Source organism: Gymnogyps californianus, chromosome 13 (genome assembly GCF_018139145.2).
Source record: "Gymnogyps californianus isolate 813 chromosome 13, ASM1813914v2, whole genome shotgun sequence".
NCBI classification, from domain to species: domain Eukaryota; kingdom Metazoa; phylum Chordata; class Aves; order Accipitriformes; family Cathartidae; genus Gymnogyps; species Gymnogyps californianus.
The window spans coordinates 18,693,804-18,705,644 of NC_059483.1; the positions used below are offsets into that span (position 1 = coordinate 18,693,804).

Genomic DNA, 11,841 nt, shown 5'->3' on the forward strand with positions numbered 1-11,841 from the left:
TCGTGCTCAGATAGACTGAGCAAGCACGGTCATCCCTTTGGAACATGCTTGTGCCCTTCTCAAAAATAGCTAAATTGGAAACATTTCCACACTTAGGGACCTTGGAAAATCTGTTGCCCTACATGTGCTTTTGTGGCTTCCCACATCTACTGTCCAGCTTCATCTTCAAAAATTAGATGGACCCTTGTCCTGAAGCAGAGGAGCATGTTAAGGTACCCCAAGACTGGAGACTCCAGATGTTCGGGAAGCCTTAGCTTGGTGAGTGGGAATTCTCCTCTCAAGTCTAGTCAGACCCTAAGAGCTTGCCTGGCCTTTCTCAGGCTCTTTGGAAGGGGGGACTCTTGCTATGGGCATTGCCGGAGTGTTTGGCTATTTTTATGCCGCTCGTTTTCTGTGCGTGCAGCTGGAGTCAAGTGCTGCTTCTCGATCCCAGGCAACTGAGATTTTCCATAACCTTTGACTCAGAAAAAAACTGTATCTTTCCTCACAGCTCCCCTTCACAACAGGCAGCACGCAAGAAGGTTACATAAATATTACATTAAGCACGTTTTTGGCAAATTGCTTGCATTGGCGTTGCACTGCTTTCCACTAGTGTCTGTGTAGGAGAAGAACTCGTACGTCGAGTCCAAAGGCCGCAGGAGAAGCTCAGCACCCAGCTGCAAGAGCTGCAGGAGAAGCGGTCCGGAAGAACCTGCTTCCCATTCTTCTGAACTTGGTTTTATGACTTCCATCCAAAGCTTTGGGTGAAGTGAAATGCAATGGCAAATGGTAACTAGTGGGGTCCTAAAACAACTCCTCAGGTTTCAAGATACGGTCGCCCTCTTGGTCGTGTAACCATAGGCGTGGGCTGTTAATGCAAAGACAACATTGAAAACAACAGCTTAGTGTCTGACTGAACCGACTTTTAACACTATGGGAAATTTCTCTGCCTTTACTGAGTTTGACGTTTTTAGTCAGGGAACAAGGCAGAGGAGACCTTTTCTTATTAGCTAATTAACAGGCCTCAAATTTCCAACTTGTATCTGAAAAGCCTGTGGATTGTTTGGGAGGGCTTTCTGCCATCTGGTTTATGCAAGACTTAATCTGTACCTTGCCGTTCAGCTAAACTACTTTATGTCCTCGTCATACCGAAGCATTTCAAGGCTTCTCGCTCTTAGCATCTTCATTCTAGATGACTGTAAAATATTCTAATTTCAGAGCAATCAGCAGTTCAGGTTTCTCTGTTTGGGACAGTTAACCATAGCGAGTACTTAGGATACATTCTTTTTGGAGAGAACGTGTGGCTTAAGCTGCCTAGACAAAAAATAGTTGTTGAAATGAAAAACTAGGCAATGCGAGGACAGTTGTAAGTGACAGGCTGCCCTTATTTGCCCAAACTGGGCACTGGGATGCTGAACTCGGCAGCCATCCCCGCTCCTCCCTGCGGACCCACTGCTGGATGCAGCCGGACACAGCACGGTCCTCGCATTGCCTACAGCCGTTCAACACAGCTTTATGGACTTCTGGGCTCTGGAGTCCCACCGTCGGTGGCTCTGGGAGTGAAAAGCAACACGTGCTCTTCAGCAACTTCTCCTCTGGCCGCTCCCTTCTGCCAGGGCACCATTTCCAAACATCACCCTGACGGCACACTGTGATGTCACCGCTATGCGGCACAGGCATCACAGTGGCGTGTCAGAACGTCCCGTTGGTGCCCGCAGTCAGCCGGTGCCAGTTGGCCTTTGCTTGCTGACTGGCAGGACAAGGCCTGGCTGTCCAGGGCGATGGCCAGCGAGGGAAGCTTCGGTCCAGCTGGGACAAAAGCGATTAAAAGGGAGCCGTCTCCCCCAGAAACAACATCCCTTGCTGCTCCGGATGAGCTGGGGGCTTCTCCTGGCCCTCCAGGACAGGGGGAAAGAGCACCCTGGGACGCTGCCGGACGAGCGATAAAGGAGGAGCGCGATGTCCAACATGGCAGGGACGGGCACAACACCAAACGAGTCCCTGCGGTTTCCAACAAGAGCGCAGGCAAAGGCAGTGAATTCTCATCCCTCTGCTTTCCACGGAAGCTTTGGAAAATGGTGGAAAGCGACCAGTTTAGGTCCATTTGGTGGAGTGAGGGTGGGAAATGCGTGGCCATCAACGAAGAACTCTTCAAGGAGGAGGTGCTGGGCAGGGCAGGACCTCTGCGGGTTTTTGCCACGCAGAGCATGAAGAGCTTCCTTCGGCAGCTGAACCTCTATGGATTCGCCAAAATGCATCGGGATTTCGAAAGATCTGCCTCCCTGCCCGAATTCCTGGCAGAAGAAGCAGCAGCTTCTGCTCACAGCCAGGTACAGCACTTGCTCTGCCCATCAACTAACACTCACAGGAGGCTTGGGGGAGAGACGGACCTTCCCATCAAATACGGCCTTGCAATAGAGATGGGGATGGTAGCGAGCGGCTTGGTTTTCATTTCCTTCTCGGGTCGTTTTCAGGAAGGTTGGAGTTAGTCTTTCTGACTAGTAGAAACACAGACAAAATACAGTTCGGTTATATCCAGAGTTTGAACCCATTACATGGAAAGACAGACTCAGTGTAATCTGATTTCTTTCAACATCTTTGCTACGTGGCTTGCTGTACCAAGGGTCTTGCTGTACTGGGGTTTTCCAGTCTTCGGATGGTGTCAACTAACTTCTCCTTTGCTTTTTTCAGATCCTCTACTACTATAACCCCAGCTTTAACCGACAGCATCCCCACCTGCTGGAAAACTGCAAGAGGAGAGTGAGCCTCAAACGGAGAGCCCCAGATGCACCGGAGGTGGATGAAGGGCACCCCTCCAGAAGCCCAGAGGGTCAGCCTGCAAGGGCCGCGCAGGCATCTCCACCCACCAAGCGACGTCCTGGCCACCGCAGCGTCCGTTCATCTCCACGGGCAGCCGCTCCCACACTTCCAGAGCCTGCCGGCGCAGCGGGGAGCGAGGGGTTCGCCCTTCTGGCCCTCTTCTTGCTACCACCACCCAGCAGCCGCACCCCGCATGGCCTCCAACGTGCTCCTCGTGCTCCTCCGCAGTTGGCAATGCCCGTGCTGGCAGCAGGCTCAGCTCTGCCGAGGCCAAGGCCACCCCACGGCCAAAGGCCAACAGTGCCCCACTGCCCCACCTGCACCTGCAGCCCCAACCCTGCAGATGCAGGTGATGCCGTTGGACCCCAGCGCGGCACAAACTAGAGAGAGCACAGAGAGTCGGCAGCAAGTCCGTAGTGTCTAATTAATAGCGTTTTTAATAGATAAGAGCTTAATAGAGTTGGTAAGAAGCGTAGCTTAGAAGAGTTGGTAATAAAGTGTTGGAACAAGAAACCTTTTCCAGTTGCCCTGTCCTCTTTGCCCAGCACAAAGCCAGGATGAGTTCCTCTTTCACCACCCAAACACTAAGCAGAAGCAACTGATCTGCCACCAGTTGAACCATTTCTAAACACGCAGTGCTACGCAGCACAGTCCCATCACGGAGAGATTTCCTTAGTTAGGGCCTAAGATCAGAGAGCTGAGCGTGTGATTCCCCCATCCCCAGCTGAACATCCAGATGAGGATGCCAACATCTTCATCTAAGCTGGACCGGGGAAGCAGTGTTTCATCTCGTGCCTTCTCCTGATCGCTTTAACATAGGGATTGCTGAGTCAGCAGCCTGGGTCACAGAAATCGAGGGCTGAACTGGTTTGCATCTAGTCATCCAGGAGAAAAGCAAAGTGGGGGCACTGGTTTCACACCCTCTGTGCCCGGTGGGGAGCTGGGGGGCCTGCACTCCCCCAGCTACAGCCACACAGGCACATCTTTTCACCCCTATCGCCTCCGCTCTCTGGCCGCTCCCCACCGCTCCCCCTTTTCTCCTCCTCTTCCCCCATTATCCCCCTTCCTATGTCTTCTCCCATACATTTTCCTCTTCTTTTCTGCCTTCTCTGAGGCATTACACTCCCAGACCCCCTGGCCCGACGCACAGCCCTTGGCAGCATCGCGAGGCACCACCAGTGTCCCTGGGGGACCCTCCCACCCCAAAACGTGCCACAGCAGAAGCCAAGGAGACGCTTGCGGGTGCCTACCGGTTTTATTAGCAGCCTCGCGGTCAGGTTCCCAACCCCACGGCGAAGGTGCTGGGGTGTGGGGTGGTGTCACCCTGCCCGCCCCGGTGTCCCCGGCACGGGGCGGGGAGGTCACTCGGCGAAGCCCTGAGTGTCGCAGCGGGGTCCCTGCCACTTGTCCTAGCACTGGCAGCTGAACTCCTCGGCCAGCCGGGAGACGTCGTCCCCGGACTCCAGGCTCTGGGCCACCAGCCAGGGCTTGCCGGCTTGCAGGTCGACGGCGAAGCGGAAGGGGTCGAGGTGGAGGAAGCCCCGCTTGTTCTCCTGGCGCACGCAGCGGCCCTGGCCGGAGCACAGGCTCTGGCTGCACAGATCGGCGCTGGCCGTCACGTTGACGACGTAGTGGCCCAGGGGCCCCTCCACGTAGTCCTTCAGCCTCAGGCACATCTCCTGCAATGGCACACGGTGTCACAGCCCTGCGCGGCCGGGGAACGGGGGGTCCCCGCGGGCGGTGGCGCGGTGCCGCCCGCCGCGCTCACCTTGGAGGTGCTGTAGTTGAGGCTGCCCCAGAGGACGATGCCGGCGGCGCCCTGAGCCGCGCTCTCCCCGATGGTGTTCATCAGGTCCTCCTGCAGCCAAGGGGAGAGGAGAAGTCAACGCGGCCCAAAGCCCCCGCGCTGCCTCCCCATCAGCCCGAGAGGTGCCCACCGTCCCCACGTCCCCATCACCTGGGAGAGGAAGTCGACAGTGTGGTCGAAGGCGATCTGGGAGTAGGGCAGGACGGGGATGCCGCGGTCGAGGACGCCGCGCTGGACGGCGAAAGCCTCGGCCACGCGCGGCCGGACAGAGGCGAGCGCCTTGCTGGTGCTGCTGAAGCAGGGGGGCAGGTAGATGCTGGGGTAGAGCGCCCGGCTGCTCTCCCAGAGCCACCGCAGCTCCTTGTTCCTCTGCTGCTCCAGCACCGGGCACGTCCCGGTGTAGGGCAGGCTGTCGAAGTCGTCGTCGTAGCAGTTGGGGAAGCCCTAGAAACCCCAGTAGCCATTGGGACGGAGGGTCTCGCCCAGCTGCAGGGTCTGCTCCACGAAGTTGCGGGCACTCTGCTCCAACTGCTGCTTGGCCGTCTCCTTCACCAGCTCGGGGGGCCACTGCGGGTGCTGCTGCCGCACCAGCTCCTCCGACTTCTGCTGGCAGATGTCCACGGAGGCCCAATTGCAGAGCCGTAGGAAGAGGGTGTCAGCAGAGGACGGCTGGCCCTCGGCCCAGAAGAGGGGGCGCTGGGGGTGGTCCCCGTCCCGGCGCCGCAGCTGGAAGCTGGTGGAGTTGAGGGGGAGGAAGACATCGGCGGTGCTGTCCTGGCGCAGGCAGCGGCCCCGGCCCTGGCCCAGCGCCGTGCTGCAGAGCTGTGCCGCCGTCGTGACATTCACGATGTAGCGGCCCAGGTCCCCCTCCAGGTAGTTCTTGATGATGATCTGGCACGAGTCCTGGGGGAAGGGGGGGCATCAGGGGCACGTTGGGCTGCTCCAGGGAGAGAAGCACCCCAGATGGAGAGGACACCCCAGTCTTGAGCCACTGGTCCCACTCTGGGGCAGGTGACCCCCCACCCATCGCCTACCTCCCCAGAAACGTGCCGACCCCAAACCGACCCGGGTTTTGGCATAGTCCGCGTCGCCCCAGAAAACGGCCCCGGCTGCACCCAGTGCCGCACTCTCTCCGATGGTGGAGATCAGGTCCGGCTGTGGGGACAGAGCCCTGTTAGTGCCCACAGACCCCACACAGCACCCACACTCCTGACACGGTGCTCCCCAAAGAGCCCGCCGTGGGGTCAGGAAGAGCCCGTCTCTGCTCCAGGCCACGAGGAAGAGGGGACTGTCCCAGCTCCTTGGGGACAAGGCTCCCCACCACTGCCCTCCTCCGCAGGGGCTAGGCCAGCACAGCACCGGGACCGGGGGCTCACGGAGCCCGGGGTCCCGCCTGCTGGGACCCAGGGGTCCTGCGGCACCTCCCAGGCACCTCCCTGATGACGGTGACCCTCGGTGCCAGTCCTGCTACCAGGCCCCTTACGCGTAAGGGAGGCAGTTGGTGGCACCCCACCATCCACCCACAGAGGGGCTGAGCCGGGGGCCCCACACCGGGACCCCCCCTTAGAGGGAAGGCGGCAGGGCTGGGCCTCCTGCTCCCCGGGGCCAGCCCCATGCCAAAGGGGGCTGCTCCGCACCCCGCGGCCCCCGCGGCCCCGCTCCCCGCCCGTCCCGCTCCGCTCCGCTCCGCTCCCCCGCCCGGCTCTCACAGCGGCTCACGCCATCCCCCGCCACGGGCTCCCACCGGCGGCGCCTCCCCCCGCCGCCCGCTTGCAACCTCCCCGGCGGGCACCCCGGCTTTGCAGCCACGGGGGGAAGGGACGAAGCGCCCCGGCGGGCGCCCAGCCGCAGCCGAGCAGCCCCGCTCCGGGCGGGGAGGCCGCGGGGAGGCCCCCGGCGGCCGGGCTCCTACCTCGGCAGTGCCGGCCCTGCGGGCAGCCACGGCGGCGGCGGCAGCAGCCCCACATCTGCGGCGGCGCCTCGGCTCCGGCGGAGGACGGCACGGCCCGGCCCGGCCCGGCCCGGCCCGGCGGTGCGCGGCCGCGGGGAGCCCGCCGGCAGCCGCTCGGCGGGGCGGAGGCGGCGGCGGCGGGTCCTGGCCGCGGCGCCCCGCGGAGCTGCCCGCGGGGGTGCGCGCCCCGCGCGGGGCGGAGCGGAGCGGAGCGGAGCGGCGGAGACCGGCCCCGGGCAGCCCCCGCCCCGCCGGGCAGCGCCGCTCCCTCCCGCCCGCCCGCCCGTGCCAGCAGCAGCCCCGGGAGGGATGCGAGCGCGGACTCGGGGCGGAACGGGCTCACCTCTGCTCGGCCGCAGCTGCGGGAGCCCCCGCACCGCCCGCGGCCCGGCCCCTCCGCGGGGCAGCGCGGGCACCGGCTGCTCCGGCGGTGAAGCGGCTGCCGGTGCGGGCCCCGCCGCCCTTCCCTCGGTCAAGCGCCCCTGCTCGCTCCCGCCCGGCACTTCAGCCGCGCCTTCGCTTTCTGCTCGGGGTTTGGGGTTTTCTGAACTGAGCCGAGTTTTTTAAAAATATCCGAAAGAAACAGGGGAGGCGGAGCAGCTGTAGCCATCTTGCAGACCTAGGTGCAAACGCAGCCAGCCTGGTAGCAGCCAGGGATCAACAGCCTCTAGAGAAAAGGGTGCTTATCAGGAACAACAGACACACACAGCTGCAAAGATTCCTCTCTGCTTAATGTTGGTAAAAGAGTTTAAAGTGACCCGTCTCTCCCTTCCAGCCACTGAGAAGTGGCTCAGTAACAGCCAGAAACTTCGTCTCTTCCATCAGCAGAAGACAAGGTCCCGAGTACCAGTCGCAAAGGCAGCCTGCAGTCCGGCACAGGCTGATGGACAGAGCCTCGCTGCAGATCAGACAGGGCTCTCGTGTTTTCTTTTGGTGGTTCTTGTCTTCTGCTTAACCACGTTTGTCCTCCGCTGCAGCTTTTCTTCAAGGTGGGAAGGCAAACCTTAGCCCTCGGCCCCTGTGACGCTCCTCCCGTTGCCTGCTTGTGGTCGGGCTTGTCCCTTCTCGTCCCAGACGCTTTGGCATTGTGCAGCCGGCTGCGCTCCCAGAAAAGCTCTACTGCAGGATACTAAGTTTGCAGAAGACCGAAGTGTTTTAAAAGCAAAACACATCAAACGGCTGATAAACCAGTACGGGTATTCATAGCAAGAATTGCTAGAACTCTTGGGTTTCGCTCAACATCTGGGCAGCCAGCAGTCGATCCGGTTGTTGAGTCTTTGCCCAAGTTAGGGAGGTGTAGTGAATTAGGCGAGCGGAACTAGGAACAGATTCACAGAAAAAAAAAATCTGATAACTTATTTGCATTAGACGACTGGAGCAGCCGTCTCTGCTGACGGTCTGGTGGAGTCCTGCCTCCTCTCCGACTGTCCTGTCTTGTACCGAACTTGGGTTGGATTAAGGTTGCTCTCGCACACACCGAGAGGTTTGCAGTCCCTTCCTGCAGCCTGACAGCGGGTCAGTCGTAGGAACGCGGTTTTGTTCACTTCTTATCCCCAGGGCTGTGCTAATTCACATGCAGGTAGCAGGTGCTCGCTAGCCCAGAAACCTCAGCCGAAAGCATGTCTCTGTTCAGATGCTGCTACCACCACCAAGCTGGCACTAATTATCAGCATCTCTTCCCAAAGCAGAGCACCCAGCACTCCTCTGTCTTCCTTTAGCTGCAGCGCGCTTGCACACGTACGAAGCAACTTGAGCCCTTAGACAGCGATCGGCACGGCAGTGCCACAAGCCTCCGCTGCAACGCAAATGGAATCAAAGGCATTTGAAAGACCCACATGCCATCTATTTCGTTTCACGCCATGCAGTCACTGTGACTTGCTTTTGGGAAGGATTTATTTCTTCCAAAAGAGCTTTGTACTCGTACGTCGAGTCCAAAGGCCGCAGGAGAAGCTCAGCACCCAGCTGCAAGAGCTGCAGGAGAAGCGGTCTGGAAGAACCTGCTTCCCATTCTTCTGAACTTGGTTTTATGACTTCCATCCAAAGCTTTGGGTGAAGTGAAATGCAATGGCAAATGGTAACTAGTGGGTCCTAAAACAACTCCTGAGGTTTCAAGATACGGTCGCCCTCTTGGTCGTGTAACCATAGGCGTGGGCTGTTAATGCAAAGACAACATTGAAAACAACAGCTTAGTGTCTGACTGAACCGACTTTTAACACTATGGGAAATTTCTCTGCCTTTACTGAGTTTGACGTTTTTAGTCAGGGAACAAGGCAGAGGAGAACTTTTCTTATTAGCTAATTAACAGGCCTCAAATTTCCAACTTGTATCTGAAAAGCCTGTGGATTGTTTGGGAGGGCTTTCTGCCATCTGGTTTATGCAAGACTTAATCTGTACCTTGCCGTTCAGCTAAACTACTTTATGTCCTCGTCATACCGAAGCATTTCAAGGCTTCTCGCTCTTAGCATCTTCATTCTAGATGACTGTAAAATATTCTAATTTCAGAGCAATCAGCAGTTCAGGTTTCTCTGTTTGGGACAGTTAACCATAGCAAGTACTTAGGATACATTCTTTTTGGAGAGAACGTGTGGCTTAAGCTGCCTAGACAAAAAACAGTTGTTGAAATGAAAAACTAGGCAATGCGAGGACAGTTGTAAGTGACAGGCTGCCCTTATTTGCCCAAACAGGGCACTGGGATGCTGAACTCGGCAGCCATCCCCGCTCCTCCCTGCGGACCCACTGCTGGATGCAGCCGGACACAGCACGGTCCTCGCATTGCCTACAGCCGTTCAACACAGCTTTATGGACTTCTGGGCTCTGGAGTCCCACCGTCGGTGGCTCGGGGAGTGAAAAGCAACACGTGCTCTTCAGCAACTTCTCCTCTGGCCGCTCCCTTCTGCCAGGGCACCATTTCCAAACATCACCCTGACGGCACACTGTGATGTCACCGCTATGCGGCACAGGCATCACAGTGGCGTGTCAGAACGTCCCGTTGGTGCCCGCAGTCAGCCGGTGCCAGTTGGCCTTTGCTTGCTGACTGGCAGGACAAGGCCTGGCTGTCCAGGGCGATGGCCAGCGAGGGAAACTTCGGTCCAGCTGGGACAAAAGCGATTAAAAGGGAGCCGTCTCCCCCAGAAACAACATCCCTTGCTGCTCCGGATGAGCTGGGGGCTTCTCCTGGCCCTCCAGGACAGGGGGAAAGAGCACCCTGGACGCTGCCGGACGAGCAATAAAGGAGGAGCGCAATGTCCAACATGGCAGGGACGGACACAAGATCAAACAAGTCCCTCCCGTTTCCAACAAGAGTGCAGGCAAAGCCAATGAATTCTCGTCCCTCTGCTTTCCACAGAAGCTTTGGAAAATGGTGGAAAGCGACCAGTTTAGGTCCATTTGGTGGAGTGAGGGTGGAAGATGCGTGGCCATCAACGAAGAGCTCTTCAAAGAGGAGGTGCTGGGCAGGGCAGGACCTCTGCGGGTTTTTGCCACGCAGAGCATGAAGAGCTTCCTTCGGCAGCTGAACCTCTATGGATTCGCCAAAGTACATCGGGATTTCGAAAGATCTGCCTCCCTGCCCGAATTCCTGGCAGAAGAAGCAGCAGCTTCTGCTCACAGCCAGGTACAGCACTTGCTCTGCCCATCAACTAACACTCACAGGAGGCTTGGGGGAGAGACGGACCTTCCCATCAAATACGGCCTTGCAATAGAGATGGGGATGGTAGTGAGCGGCTTGGTTTTCATTTCCTTCTCGGGTCGTTTCCAGGAAGGTTGGAGTTAGTCTTTCTGACTAGTAGAAACACAGATAAAATACAGTTCGGTTATATCCAGAGTTTGAACCCATTAAATGGAAAGACAGACTCAGTGTAATCTGATTTCTCTGAATGTCTTTGCTACGGGTCTTGCTGTACCAAATGTGAAACCTTCCTGTGGCACCAGCTGAATGCCGAGAAGATACGTCTAAGGACCGTAGTATTACCTGCCTGCTATTACCTTTAGCCTCAGCTTTTGGTTTCAAACGCCCCTGAGAGTCCTTTTCAATATCCATGCTCCTCTTTTGCAATTCAGAGTCTTAGTTCTCGTAGCTTGGGGTTTTTGTCTTCGGATGGTGTCAACTAACTCTTCTCCTTTGCTTTTTTCAGATCCTCTACTACTATAACCCCAGCTTTAACCGACAGCATCCCCACCTGCTGGAAAACTGCAAGAGGAGAGTGAGCCTCAAACGGAGAGCCCCAGATGCACCGGAGGTGGATGAAGGGCACCCCTCCAGAAGCCCAGAGGGTCAGCCTGCAAGGGCCGCGCAGGCATCTCCACCCACCAAGCGACGTCCTGGCCACCGCAGCGTCCGTTCATCTCCACGGGCAGCCGCTCCCACACTTCCAGAGCCTGCCGGCGCAGCGGGGAGCGAGGGGTTCGCCCTTCTGGCCCTTCTCTTTCTACCACCCCCAGCAGCCGCACCCCGCATGGCCTCCAGCGTGCTGCTCCTCCGCAGTTGGCAATGCCCGTGCTGGCAGCAGGCTCAGCTCTGCCGAGGCCAAGGCCACCCCACGGCCAAAGGCCAACAGTGCCCCACTGCCCCACCTGCACCTGCAGCCCCAACCCTGCAGATGCAGGTGATGCCGTTGGACCCCAGCGCGGCACAAACTAGAGAGAGCACAGAGAGTCGGCAGCAAGTCCATAGCATATAATTAATAGCGTTCTTAATAGATAGAGCTTAATAGAGTTGGTAAGAAGTGTAGTTTAGAAGAGTTGGTAATAAAGTGTTGGAACAAGAAACCTTTTCCAGTTGCCCTGTCCTCTTTGCCCAGCACAAAGCCAGGATGAGTTCCTCTTTCACCACCCAAACACTAAGCAGAAGCAACTGATCTGCCACCAGTTGAACCATTTCTAAACACGCAGTGCTACGCAGCACAGTCCCATCACGGAGAGATTTCCTTAGTTAGGGCCTAAGATCAGAGAGCTGAGCGTGTGATTCCCCCATCCCCAGCTGAACATCCGGATGAGGATGCCAACATCTTCATCTAAGCTGGACCGGGTGTCGTGGTTTAACCCCAGCCGGCAGCTAAGCACCACGCAGCCGCTCGCTCGCTCCCCCCCCACCCCCGGGATGGGGGAGAGAATCAGGCAAAAAACCTCGTGAGCTGAGATAAAGACAGTTTAATAGGACAGAAAGGAATGAAAAAACAATGCTAATGATAATAATAATATGACAATAGTAATACTAAAAGAATTAAACTACACAAAGCAAGTGGTGCACAAGGCAATTGCTCACCACTCGTTGACCGATGCCCAG

At 57.6% G+C, this 11,841-nt stretch overlaps 1 protein-coding gene across 1 annotated transcript in view; it reads right to left on the reverse strand.

Annotated features, from left to right (window-relative positions):
* The window catches only part of LOC127021523 (6-phosphofructo-2-kinase/fructose-2,6-bisphosphatase 4), a 99,555-nt gene extending 92,414 nt beyond the window's left edge, over window positions 1-7,141 (reverse strand). Inside the window, exon 1 of the mRNA XM_050904642.1 lies at window positions 6,901-7,141. The gene's annotated coding sequence lies outside the window, so the exon portion shown is untranslated. The remainder of the gene's footprint in view (window positions 1-6,900) is intronic.
* Between the last annotated feature and the right edge of the window lie 4,700 nt (window positions 7,142-11,841).